This window comes from Delphinapterus leucas, chromosome 9 (assembly GCF_059928025.1).
Source record: "Delphinapterus leucas isolate spDelLeu-1000000601 "Yukka" chromosome 9, BTC_Dleu_Yukka2, whole genome shotgun sequence".
Lineage (NCBI taxonomy): Eukaryota > Metazoa > Chordata > Mammalia > Artiodactyla > Monodontidae > Delphinapterus > Delphinapterus leucas.
This window is the reverse complement of record NC_143137.1, coordinates 4,773,770-4,791,021: the sequence shown is the minus strand read 5'-3', so window position 1 is coordinate 4,791,021 and position 17,252 is coordinate 4,773,770. Positions and strand designations below refer to the sequence as shown.

Below are 17,252 nucleotides of genomic sequence, written 5' to 3'. Positions count from 1 at the left end.
TTCATCTATGTTCATCATGAATATTTGCCTGTAATTTCATTTTCCTGCAGTGTCCTTGCCTAGTTTTTGTATATGAGGGTAAAGCTGGCCTCATAAAATGAGTATGGAAGTGTCCCCCTCTCTTCTGTTTTTTGGAAGAGTGTGAGGAATGGTATTAATTATTTAAATGTCTGGTGGAAGTGTTTGGGTTTTTTTTTTATGATTTCCATTTCCTTATTGATATTCTATATGACAGTGTGATCATACTTTTCTTCAAATAGTTGATTTGATTTTTGCCTGCTAAATCCAATATTTGGCCCCTCTCATAGGCAATTTCTGTTGCCTGATTTTTTTTTTCCATGTGTATGGTCACACTTTCCTGTTTCTTTGCATAACTGGTAATTTTTAAAAATTTTGACATTTTAGATAATATACTGTAGTAACTCCAGTGTTAATCGCCCCTCCCTCACCCCGAAAGGGCTGTTGTGTTTTGCTTATTTTTCTCAATAACTTGGCAGGGCTATTTTACTAAAATCTATTTTCCTTGGCTATGTGCACCCTCTGAAGTTGCTCATCAGGGGGTACAGCCTTAGGCATACATAGTCACCTCTCTTTTTCTGATCTTTTTTAAGTTGTCTGTCACTTTTGGTATCACACCCAGCTGTTAGTCTTCAATAATTGCAGGCAAATTGCTCTACTGTCTTTAGCAATGCCCTGGAGCATACATTTTGCCACATTCCGATTCAACTAAATTCAGGTCACTGCAGAAGTAGTCTTTAAGGCCAGTCTTTGGGTTTTGCTCTTATCCCAGTAGGCTCTTCTTAGCAGTCTCATTCTTTGGTTCTTTTTGGTAAACTTGCAGCTGGTTTATAATTTAACTTTTTGCTCTACTGAATCTGCCAGCCTCCTCTTCAGTGCTTACCACCAAACTTTCCTTTATTTTGGGGAGCACTCTTAGGCTTGAACTTCCTCACATTCTATTCCAAATAAGGTCAGATCCCTTTGGAGCTCTCCATTCTTTTTTTTTTTTTTTAACTTTTGGCCATGCCATGTGGCTTGTGGGAACTAGCTCCCTGACCAGGGATTGACCCGCACCCTTGGCAGCGAAAGCGTGGAGTCCTAAGCACTGGACCGCCAGGGAACTCCTTGGAGCTCTCTATTCTTGTAGCTTGCCTCTGTACCACTACTCTGGAGCTTTTCTCAGAGTGACAGTGCCAGCTTCTCTTGGAGTGGCAGGCATGATCTATAGGCAGGGTACTGGGTGGGGCAATAGTCTCTGGTCTTCCTGGCTTTCCTCTCCTGGCATAAATCATCTGCACTTTATTGGAGCTGGGGGGTGAGGATTGTTGGAGCCCCAGTGTTCTTGGTCTATTGTGCCTGGGGGTAGAGTTTTCACCCTATGAGTGGGTACTAGGTAGAGAAGAAAGACCCAGGTCTCTCAGCCACTTTTGCCAAGAATTAAGCTTCTTCAACGTGTATTTGGGAGAAAATGAGAAATGCTGGTGCCTTGTCCTTCACAGAAAGATACCGTAGCTGATAGCTGGGAGGTGGGAGAGAAAGCCTTATGTTTTTGTCTGGATCTGCCCAGAGTAGAGCTTCATCACACTGAGCTGGGCCAGGGAGGAGGGGGAAGGAAGTAGGTGGAACTCAAGTGCTAAAGACTCTCCCTGCTCTCTTAGAAAGATTTAGATTTTCTTGGATCAATGCTTCTTCATTTGCTGTATGCCCTTAACACATTTCCGGAGACTTTAAAATAGTTGGTTTCTTAAAAGTAATTTTTACCTGTTAGAGTGGTTTCACTAGGAAAGGCTCCTCATATCATTATTCCAGAAATCATCTCCATGGATTAGATTTATTTTTATTTTTTTAATCTTTTATTTATTTATTTTTTGGCCATGCTGCAAGGCTTGTGGGGATCTTAGTTCCCTGACCAGGGTTTGAACATGGGCCCTGGCAGTGAAAGCACTGAGTTCTAATCACTGGACCACCAGGGAACTCCCTTAGATTTATTTATTTTTTATTTTTTGCGGTACGCAGGCCTCTCACTGTTGTGGCCTCTCCTGTTGCAGAGCACAGGCTCCGGACGTGCAGGCTCAGCGGCCATGGCTCACGGGCCCAGCTGCTCCACGGCATGTGGGATCTTCCCGGACCGGGGCACAAACCCGTGTCCCCTGCATTGGCAGGCGGACTCTCAACCACTGTGCCACCAGGGAAGCCCCTCCCCTAGATTTATTTTTAAATCTCATGTTCTATTTGGGATAAAATTGTATCTTTTATTATTATTATTATTTTTACAACACAATGGTGTTTGTTATGTTTCTTACTTGGTATTTAAATTTTTTGACTTTTTCATCCCTCTATATATAGCTGAATATTTTTCATATAAAGAGGTATTTTAATGTAATGACATAACTTTTATTCTTTTAAACCAGTTGTTCACCAAGTGTTTGGCAATTAAATCACTATTTTCTTCCCTCCTCCTTCCCTCCTTTATTCCTCTCTTTAATTCTTATTTTATATTGGAGTATAGTTGATTTACAATGTTGTGTTAGTTTCAGGTGTGCAGCAAAGTGATTCAGTTATATATATATATATATATACATACATCTATTCTTTTTCAGGTTCTTTACTCATTTAGGTTATTACACTATATTGAATACAGTTCCCTGTGCTATACAGTAAGTCCTTGTTGATTATCTATTTTATATATTGTAGTGTATATATGTTAATCCCAAACTCCTAATTTATCCCTCTTCCCCACCTTTCTCCTTTGGTAATCATAAGTTTGTTTTCTAAGTCTGTGAGTCTGTTTCTGTTTTGTAAATAAGTTCATTTGTATCATTTTTTTTTTAAGATTCCACATATAAGTGATATCATGATATCTGTCTTTCTCTGTCTGGCTTACTTCACTTAGTATGATAATCTCCAGGTCCATCTATGTTGCTGCAAATGGCATTATTCATTCTTTTTTATGGCTGAGTAATATTCCATTGTATTTATGTACCACATCTTCTTTATCCATTCATCTGTCTATGGACATTTAGGTTGTTTCCATATCTTTGACTATTGTAAATAGTGCTGTTATGAACATAGGGGTGCATGTATCTTTTAAAGTTAGTGTTTTCATTTTCTCAAATTGTACCTTAAGATTTAGAAGGGACCTCTAATGTCAGTAAGGTCAACCTTTCAATCAATGAAGACATACTTAAATATCCTTGATTCACAGTTCTTTCATCTCTGCTTGGTGACAATTTATGATTTCCTACACAGGCAAATGGTTTGACGCTGGACAGCTTATGTTAAAAGGTCATTTTGACCTGAAATATGTCAGCAATTGATAACAGTTTTGAAAGCAAATAAATTGTCTAATCCTTCCTGTGTTAAACAGTTCTTCAAACATTTGAGACCAGGCATCAAATCTCCCTTTACTCTTCTCTTTTTAAAATTAATTTTTTTAATTAAAAATATTTATATATTTATTTGGCTGTGTCAGGTCTTAGTTGCGGCAGGCAGGATCTTAGTTGTGGCGAGTGGGCTTCTCTCTAGTTGCAGCGCATGGGCTTAGTTGCGGGCTCAGTAGTTGCACCATGCAGGCTTAGTTGCCCCGCAGCCTGTGGGATCTTAGTTCCCTGACCAGGGATTGAACCCGCATCCCCTGCATTGGAAGTCAGATTCGTAACCACTGGACCACGAGGGAAGTCCCTAAAATTAATTAACCAATGTTTCATTTTTAAAAAAATATTTATTTATTTGTTTATTTGGTTGCACCAGGTCTTAGTTGTGGCTCCAGGGCTCCTTAGTTGCGGCACATGGGCTCCTTAGTTGTGGCATGCAAACTCTTAGTGGCAGCATGCAGGTGGGATCTATTTCCCTGACCAGGGATCGAACCCAGGTCCCCTGCATTGGGAGCATGGAGTCTTTTTTTTAAATAAATTTATTTATTTTATTTATTTATTTTTGGCTGTGTTGGGTCTTTGTTGCTGCGCGCAGCCTTTCTCTAGTTGTGGCACACGGGCTCAGTAGTTGTGGCTCGCGGGCTCTAGAGTGCAGGCTCAGTAGTTGTGGTGCACGGGCTTAGTTGCTCTGCGGCATGTGGGATCTTCCTGGACCAGGGACCGAACCCATGTCCCCTGCACTGGCAGGCGGATTCCTAACCACTGCACCACCAGGGAAGTCCCACCAATGTTTCTTTAAATGAGGAAATTTCTGAAAGTCTAAACATCATGGCCACTTTTAAAAAATGTCTCTTTTAAAATTGGTCTAAGTTAAATGCAAAAACCTAAATGTGACCCAAATAATTCTGTGTATGAGACTATTATTTTCAGTACAGGGGTATAGGAAGTAAACAGATGGATAAATAGATCAATATACATGGACAGATAATTAGATTAATACCTTTCAAAAATACATTTGCTCAAACTGCGGAGGCCAGAATAGGAGAGACAGTGAACATAATATTCAAAGCTGGAACTTGGGAAACTCGGCTCTCCAACAAACTCAATTTATCAATTCCTTCAAAAACCTCTGGGGAAATGAAATGTGCCTCTCCCTTACTTGAGAAACGGTGTGAGGTGAGTCTGAGAGATGCCACCCACGAGAGCAGTGTCCACCTTGCACTGACACCAGCAGAAATGTGAATGTAACCTCTTTGGGTGTGTGCTCCTGAAAACTGTCTCAGTAACAGAACTCAGACCAGCATCTTGCGGAGGGCTAACACAGGCACCATGTTGGGCAAAAGTGCTAATGTCTAGCCCTGGGGTTTGTATCCCATCAGAAGTGGACTGCCAAGTTCTTCTGGTAGGGCTTAGATTTAAATGAATTTATATTTGATTTTAACTCAATTTATTAGTTGCTGTTCTTGGATAAATAACTTAATTTCTGAACCTAAGACTGCCAACTATTAAAAGAGGGTATTGTTAGGACTTCCCTGGTGGCGCAGTGGTTAAGAATCCGCCTGCCAATGCAGGGGACGCGGTTTCCATCCCTGGTCCAGGAAGATCCCACATGCCGCGGAGCAACTAAGCCCGTGTGCCGCAACTACTGAGCCTGTGCTCTAGAGCCCGTGAGCCACAACTACTGAGCCCACGTGCCGCAACTACGGAAGCCTGCACGCCTAGAGCCTGTGCTCCGCAACAAGAGAAGCCACTGCAATGAGAAGCCCGCGCACCGCAACGAAGAGCAGCCCCCGCTCACCGCAACTAGCTTACTTTTAGCTTGGACGATGGCTATCTGAAGGGGGAAAGGATGTGAGTGGCTGCATGAGCAGGAGGAGGTGAGAGGAAGAGGTTAGAGGAGGAAGTGCAGCATGTACCAGTGCCACAGGCACAGTCATGCTCAGTCCTGGCCCTGTACAGGCCTGCAAGTAGAAAGATCTTGAACTTGTATACGATGTGTCTCCACCTGTGGCAAATGCGTATCAAGCCTATTTTGTGCCAGGTGCAAGTCCTGTGTTTGGAAATGGCAAAGTAGAAGGATTTCATTTTACTAACTAATATCTTCTGGGTACTCTGTTCAATACGGCAATATGCCCCCAAGTAGTTCTAGAGTACCAGTGGAAACCAAAGAAGTACGAGGCCAGGTGAGGGGAGTTTTCTAGAGGAGAGTCCCAGTTCTTATTCAGGTGTTTCCTTATGTCAGTGCAAGAGCACCCTTAGCTTTCAATTTCTTTCCTTAGTAAAAACAAAAGAAGGATCACAGTGGAAACTACTCACAAAGTTTTCTAGGTCTTAGGTAACCGGGGTAGCTCATAGGGAGGCTTAAAATTAAACCTGTATCCATGCAAGAAAGTATTTATTTAGCTGAAGACTGTTTAGTGCTGTTCCTTCACTCTTTTGGTTTTTCTTCACTATCTCACATTAAAACATATTTGAGATTTATATTTGGAGCCAGAATTTTAAAGGGCATCAAGGAGCCTTTCCATTTGTATGTTATTGTAGTATGGTCGGAGTTATTTTCCAAATGAAAACCAGCAGATAAATAGTCCTCTGGTTACTATCCTACAAGGATTCCAATTTTCCATATGAAAAAAGCCATATTGTTGGACAAAATTTCAGCTTGACGTTTCATCCCAGTAACTGCAATTAAATTCTACTATGGGTTATAGGTAAATCCTTGTCTATGATGTAAAAGATCCAACTGTTTTTTTTGAATAATCTCAAATGCAGTGAATTCATGTCTGGGGAGCATCTGATACTTCACTTCCTAATCCTGCTCCATTTTTTCCATCACAAATAGCTCATTATTGAAAAGGAAGGGGGCTGGGCTTCCCCGGTGGCGCAGTGGTTAAGAATCCGCCTGCCAATGCAGGGGACACGGATTCGAGCCCTGGTCCGGGAAGACCCCACATGCCGCGGAGCAACTAAACCTGTGTGCCACAACTACTAAGCCCACGCACCTGGAGTCCGTGCTCTGCAACGACAGAAGCCACCGCAACGAGAAGCCCGTGCACCACAATAAAGACCCAACGCAGCCAAAACTAAATAAATAAATAAATTTTTTTTAAAAAAAGGAAGGGGGCTGAGTCCTATTTCGTGTTGGTGAAATAACAGGGATCACTGGTAGGGGGAAGTTATAATGGCCCTATCGGCTAGAACATGAAGAAGAGAAAAAGAAAAGAGTTTCAGGAAGAGGGTAGATTCTAGGGCAGCAGTACTGAGGGGTCTGAAAGTCCCAGATTCTCTAAGGCAATAATTATCACAGTGCAATCCCAGACCAACACCAGTAGCATCACCTGGGAACTTATTAGACATAAAGAATCTCAGGCCTCACCCCAGACACACAGAATCAAAATCTGCATTTTAACAAAATCCTCTGGTAATTTGTATATAACGTTTGAGAATCACTGGTTGAAAAACACCAAGAGTTTTATCCTTTTATGCCATAATATTCTTGCCTTATTTAGGACTTTTATAATAGAGTCACCCTAAAATGTACTTGGACTTGGAAGAGGGTTCACGATCACAAAGGATAAAGTGGTCCCTTATGCTGTCCATGTGTTAGCTCACAGCTTACCCTAATGACTCAGTTAAGGAATTTTTAATAAACTCCTATGAGCAAAGTACTAAGATATGTGTTATGGAGGATATATACTCTTTACAAAACCTTAATTTTCATGACTGGGAGACAGGCTATCCTTAAAATAGGAAATAATCCACATATCCTGTTAGGGTCTACTCTAATTCTCTAATGTATTAGACTTTTAAGATTCTAACCAGCTGCCATGAGAAACAAGGCATGTGGCTTTAATAAATGTTTCATTCAACCAAATGTAAAATGCATGTTATTATATGGAATTAGATTTGTTCTCCCTGTGCACATCCTGCTCTTCATTAGATGAGTCAAATTTAAATACTACATTGCAAATTCAAGAGTAGTTTCATAAGCTCTCTGCTAAATAAATACAGCTCCAATTTTAAGCATAGCGCAGTATAAAGAAAACAGCAGTAATGGCTGTGGAGAGTTAAAAAATGCTGTACAGGAGACTGCATGCATTACTTCAAGATCATTCAGAGAAATAAATGTATCATTTGCCAATGAATTTGGTTATCTTAAAAAAAAAAAAAGTCAGGCTATAGCACTTTTTCTACCAACATTGGCCAAGAGTAATCTCCTCTCCTATGAACCAACCAACAGCTACTGATTATTGAGCGGCTCTATATAACCAACATTGTGAAAGACATAAAAGTATAGGAAACAAAACTTGTTCCCCAGGAATTTATAGTCTAGACTGAGAGAAAAACTAGATGCACATAAAAATAATGGTCAAGACAGTATATAAGTCTCAAATGGGGGATACAAACAAGTGTGCAGAAGTTAACTCTGTCTTGCATGATCTCTGAAGCGTCACAGAGCACACAGGATTTGAGCTGGGCATTGAAGCTCAATCTAAGCTGAATAAAATGATAGAATTGATATTTGTCTGGAGTAAAACATTCTCCGTCAGCCATAGTTCTCATAGTGCTTTTCTTAAAAGAAACATTTTCTTGTGACTCTCTCATATCAGAGGTCTGAGTCTAAGGTCCAAATGTGTTAGTCTTACTATGTTACTATCCATTCAGTTAAAAAAAAAACCAACAACAGGGCTTCTCTGGTGGCGCAGTGGTTGAGGGTCCGCCTGCCAATGCCGGGGACACGGGTTCGTGCCCCGGTCCGGGAGGATCCCACATGCTGCAGAGCGGCTGGGCCCCTGAGCCATGGCCGCTGAGCCTGCGCGTCCGGAGCCTGTGCTCCACAACGGGAGAGGCCACAACAGTGAGAGGCCCGCGTACTGCAAAAAAAAAAAAACAAAACCAACAACAAAATGACCATTTTTGAATGATAACTTAGCTAATGCTACATGGAACTTTGTTTATCTGGCAAAATGTTAATGTATTAGCCTCATCTCACCATTCTGGTGGATTTTTTTCCCTCATGCTTTGGCCGAGCAGGATTCTAGTTGAAAACAGCAACATGAAACTATGCAGCAACATCCCCCCTTTGACTGCATGTTCACTGTGTCCTTCAGGGCCATGCTCTTCACACACGGGGCTTAATAAATGTTGTTGGCAGATGGATTAACAAAAAGAACGATCCTGGTGCAGCTCTCTAGTCCATCTTTCCTAGGTTACAGCAGAAAAAGCACTCAACAGTGAAAGAAGAAGGAAATAAAAAGGCTGGCTGGGATTGGATACCAGCTGACTGGTTTCTGTCAGTAATAGTATATTCTTTTGTTTACCAAACAACCTAAACTACTTGGAAGCTAAAGTAAAAGTGAGGGTCTTAACATTATGCCAAAGAATAATTTTCAAAAGGCTAAAAACACGATCTCTCACATATAAAATAAACGCGTGGTGAATGATTCTATTCAACTCATTAGTTAATGAGGGAAACGGTAAAAGACTGGGTTCTAATGAGAATTGGAGCAGCTAAGTATTAATAAATTTAAAAAGGAATGTTATGATAAGATTACTAGGTTAGGTACAAAACTAGTTAATGTCCCACAGGGCCACAACCTACAACCTCTAGGATTATCTTTCCCACTGGACAGAAATTATTTGTATCTCTAACCAGACAAAAATCTACAAGTTAACCTCTGCTCCTAAGAGATGTCAAAAAACCTAGTCAACAGTCAAAGGGGGCTTCCCTGGTGGCACAGTGATTAAGAATCCGCCTGCCAATGCAGGGAACACGGACGGGTTCGAGCCCCGGCCCAGGAAGATCCCACATGCCGCGGAGCAACTAAGCTCATGCGCCACAGCTACTGAGCCTGCGCTCTAGAACCTGAGAGCCACAACTACTGAAGCCCGCGCGCCTAGAGCCCACGCTCCACAACAAGAGAAGCCACTGCAATGAGAAGCCTGCGCACCACAACGAAGAGCAGGCCCCGCTCGCCACAACTAGAAGAAAACCCGCACGCAACGAAGACCCAACGCAGCCAAAAATAAATAAAATATATAAATTAAACAGTCAAAGGTGCAAGCCCGGAAGGGCATTGGAAGAACACCCAGTAATCTCGTCGCTTGTGTCGACACATTTCGAGTTTTGAATAATTGTTCTGACACTCAGAAGAGGCTCTCAAAAGGCAATGGCAAAGGTCCAACGTCATGCTAGAATAGTATGCAGATCTTTATAATGCACATGACATTGTACGAATTATAAAAGAACATTGTTAGGGCAGGTATTCATTCTGTACAGTTTGAGGTAACATGATTTGATTTATGTAATGACAAGACTCAGAGAAGTAGGGCACAAAAAAAATGTTCCGGTGAATATTAATGACCACAGAGTTCATATACAATGGCAACCTCCGTGATCTGGAACCTAGTTGGGAACCAACCTAGATATAAATTTAAAGGGTATTTAAGTCCAATTTTAGATTTAATTCTAACAGTCTTGCTTGTCTGGAGAATACTGGACACAGTCATAATTCAGCAGAGGGGTGCCTTTAGAGAGGAATACATAATCCAAAAGCACCTAGGGTCACTTAGTTATAGGCTGTAGCACTATAAACCTCTGAAGGCATCAGTGCCTTATATAGTAAAGTCCTATAAATCATCTTCATATAAGGGTCAGTTATCAAAAACCCTAAATTGTTTTTTAATAAGCTCTGCTGAAGAAAATGTGCAAATATAGAATTCAAAACTACTTCTATGAAAAATGTTTTAAAATGTAAAAGGGTTGGTATTTATAGAGTTAACAAATCAATTCAACCCCCAGTATTGAATATGTATCATGTGCAGGATACCTTATTGGGCCCTGAGTTGTACTAAAAGGAATAAGATATCGTTCCTGCTTTCTAAAAGCTTACGACAGCGAGATATCTTTGCAAACATATTTAATACAAGAAAGTCTGAATGAAGTGTTAGTGCACGTGTCGAAACACAGGAAAGAAAGAGTGACCCAGACCTAAATTAGAGGAAGTCATGGAAGACTTTGTGGAGAAAGGGACATTTAGGTTGGGACTTGAAAGATTTAATATTCATTTGACTGGAAAATTCTCTAAAAGGAATGACTGTGAATAAATGAAGTGTTGCTATATTTTTTATCAAAATGACTCCAATTATGTAGAAAAATACACGTGATACTCTAAACAAAGACAAGTGATAAATTGAGATGAAAACATCACAAAAGACAGGCCAGTATTGTGGACAATTCACAAAAGAAACAGTAATGGCCATGAACATCCAAAATTGTATTTGATCTTGCTAATAACCAAAGAAATGCAAAGTAAAATCAGATACACTTTTGCAGAGAGCAGCATGACAAAGATTAAAGCGAGAGATAGTACTTGTGGTTGGTAAGTGTGTAAAGAATCTAGTGCCCTCGTGTACAGTTATTAAGAATTTAAACTGGTATAACCTTTCCTTTAGATAAAGGATTTATCCTATGAAAATAATTACCCAGTAGTACAAAGATTATATCCATATGAATGTCACCAAAACACATAACATTTTTTTTTTTTTTTTTTTTTTGCGGTACGCAGGCCTCTCTCACTGTTGTGGCCTCTCCCATTGCGGAGCACAGGCTCCGGACGCGCAGGCTCAGCGGCCATGGCTCACGGGCCCAGCCGCTCCGCGGCATGTGGGATCCTCCCGGACCGGGGCACGAACCCGTGTCCCCTGCATCGGCAGGCAGACTCTCAACCACTGCGCCACCAGGGAAGCCCCATAACAATTTTTAAAAGGAAAAAGCAAAGAAAGAAATATCCAACAGTTGAGAATTGGTTAATAAATTATGGATCCATGTTATATCATGTGGCATTAAAAACTGTAATCACATAAAATTTAATGATGTGGAAAAAATTACAAAATATTAAGTGAGAAAAACAAGCATGTTATAAAAGTCTGTCAGTCAATATGGTCCCAGTTTTGGTTTTTAAAACACAAGAAAAAAAGGATCTTTGTTTTCCTGTTTGTTTCCAGATTATGCCTTTAGGTCCCATCTCCCACATTTAACAATGATCTAATTCTAAGCTGATACATTTTTTTTCCTTATAAGAAACTCCGTAATCAACCAGTGAAATAATGTTTCTTAACTATTATAATGCTTAAGAAAATCTGAGAGAGTATATACACCAATAAAGTTAATATAACTTTTAATTTTCTTATTCTGTAAAATGTCTGTGATAACATATATTACTTTAAAATCAGAATAGCAAACATACAATTATTTACAAGTTGAAAAAAATGGCCTTATTTTATTTTTGGCATGGGATCTTAGTTCCCCGACCAGGGATGGAACCCGCGCCCTCAGCAGTGAAAGCGCTGAGTCCTAACCACTGGACCTCCAGGGAATTCCCATGGCCTTATTTTAAATAGCGTTAACACTTCTAGGAATTTAGTGTAAAGAATTAATCACAGGGCTTCCCTGGTGGCGCAGTGGTTGAGAGTCCGCCTGCCGATGCGGCGGACACGGGTTCGTGCCCCGGTCCGGGAAGATCCCACATGCCGCGGAGCGGCTGGGCCTGTGAGCCATGGCCGCTGAGCCTGCGTGTCCGGAGCCTGTGCTCCGCAACGGGAGAGGCCGCAGCAGTGAGAGGCCCACGTACCGCAAAAAAAAAAAAAAAAAAAAAAAAGAATTAATCATAGATATACAGAAGAATGTTTGTACAGCACTGTCTTAGCCTGTGTTCCCCAGAAAAAGAACATGAGGCAAAGCGAACATACTAATAATTTATTAGTGAGGGGAAGGGGAGTCAGAAGAGCATATCCACGGGCACATGGCAAGCTTACCATGGCACCCTAACAGTCAGCTTGGTCTCACAGGGTGTCCTCAGCGATATAAAGTGCTGTGTCTAGGAGCAGTCCATTCAGGGGGAGGAAGGGAAAATAACTCATATAACAGTTCCCTTCCTTTCCTGAACTCTCATTTGTCGGTCAACCTCAGAGGACATTAAGGCCCCTCAATTTCCAGGTTGTGCTACCTGGCCTCTCCAGGCAGTTACTGGGGAGGCCAGTGGGCAGGCACAGCAGGTGGTCTTCATTGTCAAGTTGGTGGACGGAGCTCCTTGATTTGCTGGGCTATGGTGGCAGCAGCTGTTATTGGGTCCACAACCACGGAGAACTACGAGCCACTGCTAGTGTTGCTGTGTGTGTGTGTGTGTGTGTGTGTAAGGGGGTAGGGGTTAGTGGAGTGAAATAGGCATGGCTGTGCAGATTTTGGTTGGCACACCACAGAGTAAGATATAGTCAACCCCTTGCACCACTTGGATCTACTCATGTCCTCTTATGATATCCAGATCTCATACGAGAGCACGATGCCCTCACTTCCTCTCCAGAAGAAAGGAAAGAGTCATCTTAATGGTAATAGCCACTCATCTCCTTGAAGCACACCAAGACCGACTCTGCCACTGTAGCTGGCCCCAAATTTGTAACTAGTATTGGTGTCATTTCCTGCCACCTATTCCAGACTGCCCTCCCTTTCAGCCAAGCATTTTGGCTGCTCTGAGTTGCCTGCTGGACATAGTTTGAGCCCTTCGTTGTCTTGTCCTTGTTGGGTCATGGATGCTTCAATTGCTCATTTAACAGTTATCGGTGGCATGGAAACATCACAAGATACTCTCATTTTATAGAATAAAGTGTACCTACTCATTTTACACAAGAAAGGCATACCTATCACCCATACCAAATCTTACTACGGTACCCTGCTGAGGCACCTCCCCCCCAAAAAAAGGCAAGTCAGCGGGTGGTGGTGGGGGATCAGTCTGAAATACTGGTGTCTGTGAGGATTCCTTTAATCAAAGAACCATAAACCCACAGCAGGTTTTCATGCTTTCCCCTCTCTTATTCATTAATGGTGGGATAGCTTACAGAGTGCGTCAGTGGAGAAAACACAATTCTTTTAATGACCTAACTAACATCTCTGATTACTTAGAAGGCGGCATCACTTCTGAAGGAGAATACCCTGTGAGCAAAGAGGCATGTACACAAAATACTGAAGGCAGAGGATGCTCACTTCATCCAGGCAATAAAATGGCAAGGATTTATGTCCTCTACCTACTACCTACCTACCTGCCTACCTACCTACCTACCTACCTATCTATCCATCCAATAATTCAAATAGTCAAGATTTATAAACATCATCTTGGGAAATCCCAATCTGTTACAAAATGCACTTTCTCTGCATTTTCTGAATTCTTGACAAGGGGAAGGAACTTCGGCCATGTGCTTGTCTCAGTTGTCTATTTCAAAGAAGAGGGATGAATATTTCCATGGTTACTTCTGACAGATGAACTTCCAATGAAAGAAACATATATTCAAGCTAAGTTAAACTTTCATATTAATGTTCTAATTTCACTAACTCTTAGATTACTGGATTTTAAAATCCATACTTATTTTTTAAATTGGGGCAAGTCTCCTTCCTGATGCTACCCATCAACTAATTCTGTTCATTTATTCAGAACTACTATGTACTTATAAAATGCAGATTCAACTTACACAGCTTATGAAGAAATACATTTCCAGCACATTTACTTTGTTTTACCCATTATTTATCAATATTTGAAATACATAGGTTGTTTCAACCAACTGTATTCTACTAAGAGCTGTAGTAATTATTCAGTTATTTAATACTTGGAACCTTAAGATCACAGGAGAAAATTGCTTCTAATTTAAATTTATATACATATTTTTGTTGCAGACACATGTAATCAGGTCAACAGTCAGTAATGGACTTTTAAATATAAAAAATATGTTAGATCAAACTTCTGTAGGGGGAAGGAATTCAGGAAACTAGTAATGATGTAAAAATTTTGACTATTAAATACAAGCTTTACTTTTGAATCTATTTTTAATTTAAAAACCGGCGGTAGGGCTTCCCTGGTGGAGCAGTGGTTGAGAATCCGTCTGCCAATGCAGGGGACACAGGTGTGAGCCCTGGTCTGGGAAGATCCCACATGCCGCGGAGCAACTAAGCCCACGCGACACAACTACTGAGCCTGCGCTCTAGAACCTGCGAGCCACAACTACTGAGCCTGCGTGCTGCAACTACTGAAGCTTGCGTGCCTAGAGTCCATGCTCTGTGACAAGAGAAGCCACTGCAATGAGAAGCCCGTGCACCGCAACGAAGAGTAGCCCCGCTCACCGCAACTAGAGAAAGCCTGTGTGCAGCAACAAAGACCCTATGCAGCCAAAAATAAGATAAATAAATATATTTTTAATAAAGGTGTTAAAATACACATAACATAAATTTACCATCTTAACTGTTGTTAAGTGTACAGTGCCGTAGTGTTAAGCACATTCACACAATCTCCAGAACTCTTTATCTTGCAAAACTGAAACTCTATAGCCATTAAACAATTCCCCATCTCCCCCTCCCCCCAGCCCCCGACAACCACCCTTCTACTTTCTATGTATTTGATCACTCTACAAAACCCACATAAGAGGAATCACACAGCATTAATACAAACTGTACTTTTGTATTTAAAAAAAGGGTGGTAGGTATAAAATTGCTATGATATGTAGATTTCATTGGATATATTTAATAAATATTTTATTTTAAAGTGTTAATATGTCAGAAATCAAACTTTTTGCCACTATCTAAACTTATGAATTAAAGTTCTGAAGGTCAATTCAAAAGGTGTAAGGTAATACTTAATTTTCCAAATTTCATTTAGGGAGTATGTGAGTAGAAAAGAAGCCCAGTGATCCCAATTTACTCTGTTTGTTTGTTTGTTTTTTTGGCCGCGGTCCGTGGCTTGCGGGATCTTAGATCCCCCATCAGGGATTGAACCTGGGCCACTGCAGTGAAAGCACCAAGTCCTAACCACTAGACGGCCAGGGAATTCCCTACTCTTTTTGTTTTATACACAAGAGATTAAATAATTTGCATATAGTCAAGACCTAGTTGACTGTAATTCATGAGAGAACCTGAGACTCCTGATACCTAAGAGCCCCATCGCACCACAGATTGTTGTCCATATATTTTATATATTTATTTCAGTTTTAACCACACTATTCACATATAATCTGTGTGAATACTTAGTATAGTCAAGAATCCTTTGTAATAAAAAAATACCTTATATCTCTAGCATAAGTTAGATTTTTATATAATAAACTTAAATAGACGAATCTGTATTTGGTAATATGGTATTCTGTTTTAAGTAGCTGTATCAGCCTATAAATGATCAGTACACTAATATGGACTTACAGAGGTAGAACAGGCCTCAGAGGTCATCTAATCTGAAAAACACAGAATAAATTAAGGCACAGTGAAGTAAATTGCCCACAAATAGCCTTCAGGAAATTCTGAAACATATGTGAAATGTTAAAGACATGAGTTATGTGACTATCCATAAATATTTCTTAATCTTTTAAAAGGGATCCTTTAAGAAATTTCAAAATAAATGAATGAAATCCAATAATTTAAAACTCAAGTGCTGTTATTTCTACGAGATCTCGGATTATATGTTCATTTGTTCATTGGAAGAAAAATCACATTTTCATTTCTTATATTTTATTTATATTAGAGAGAGCACTTCAATATTAATTCAAATATCTATCCATTAAATGCAAAAATGTTAATGCAATATTAAAAATGAAATTTAAATGAAAGCAAGGGGATATCACATTAAGGTTCCCATGGCAACTCTCACTGCACTTTTCAGCTTCTGAATTGTAATATGGTCATTTATTACAGGCTCATATAAAATATAATTTTGCAAATATTTAAAGATATATAGGTTAACTCATGTCAAGGCTTCATATGCAATGTAATATAATACATCAGACTAAGAATACTCTAAATATTAACCCATATTCTTAATTTAGACATTACTATATAAAAGATGCAAACTTCCTAAATTTTGAATAATCTGTTATTAAATAATTTGTGTTTTAGATAGCACTCACATGAATTATAGCATTTTGCAGTTCCCATCATGGTTGAAATCTGAACTTTATGTTACGTAAATACGAATATAGGCGGGGTCAAGTGCCTCTCTCTTTAGCTTAGCAGGAGTTTGAAATTACAGATTACACATTTTGCCAGAGTAGGCAAAATGTAAATTCATTAGTTCACACAGTTAAAAGTCCAGGAACTGAATTATGTAGAAGATCAAACGATACTGTCAGAGCCCTCCTGGCTCTGCTTTTTCTACAGCCTTCAGCAGTACACAGTAACGTACTGAGAACTCAAAAAAGTAACCATCTGTTAACCAAGCAATATCTCTTTATTTATCTAAAGGAAAAAATTGGACTACTACAAAGCTATATGTATAAGGATTTAGAAAAAAATGTAGACAATCTAAACACCCATCAATAGGGTAGGTTAAGCAAACTATGGTATACAGAGCTTTGACAATGATTAGATCAATATTGATGTGGAAAGGTGTCCATAGCACATTGTCAAGTAAACAAAGTATAAAACAGCATGTACAGTAAGGAAAAACCCAGAACAAATCGAAACAAAAAGCCAAACACTATCTCACAAACAATGTGTATACGTGTATAGAGAAAAGTCTAGAATGATATACTCCAAATATTAATAGTAGAGATCTCTGGGTGGTGGGATTATGACTACTCTATTTCTTGATATTATTTTTCTGAGTTTTTTCAAATGAATATAATTAGAAAATAAATATAAGGTGTAAATAAAGTAAATACTCTGTTATTGGTGCGAAGATACTGATATTCTTCTCCACTGAGAGCAGGAGTATGAATTGGAAAAAACCTTGAGATATTTGACATCGTGAAAACGTTGCAGCAAATCTATTTCTATATTCTATTTTTTAAATATTCAGGAAATTGGAAACCACTCACATATTCAAGAATGATTAAATAATTACATATCTATAAGAG

The 17,252-nt window shown here is 39.9% G+C and overlaps 1 protein-coding gene across 1 annotated transcript in view; it reads right to left on the bottom strand.

Moving 5' to 3' along the window:
- Positions 1–78: 78 nt before the first annotated feature.
- XRCC2 (X-ray repair cross complementing 2) overlaps positions 79–17,252 on the bottom strand; it is a 51,317-nt gene continuing 34,143 nt past the window's right edge. Inside the window, exon 3 of the mRNA XM_022577085.2 lies at positions 79–17,252. This exon is cut by the window's right edge and continues 13,522 nt beyond it. The gene's annotated coding sequence lies outside the window, so the exon portion shown is untranslated.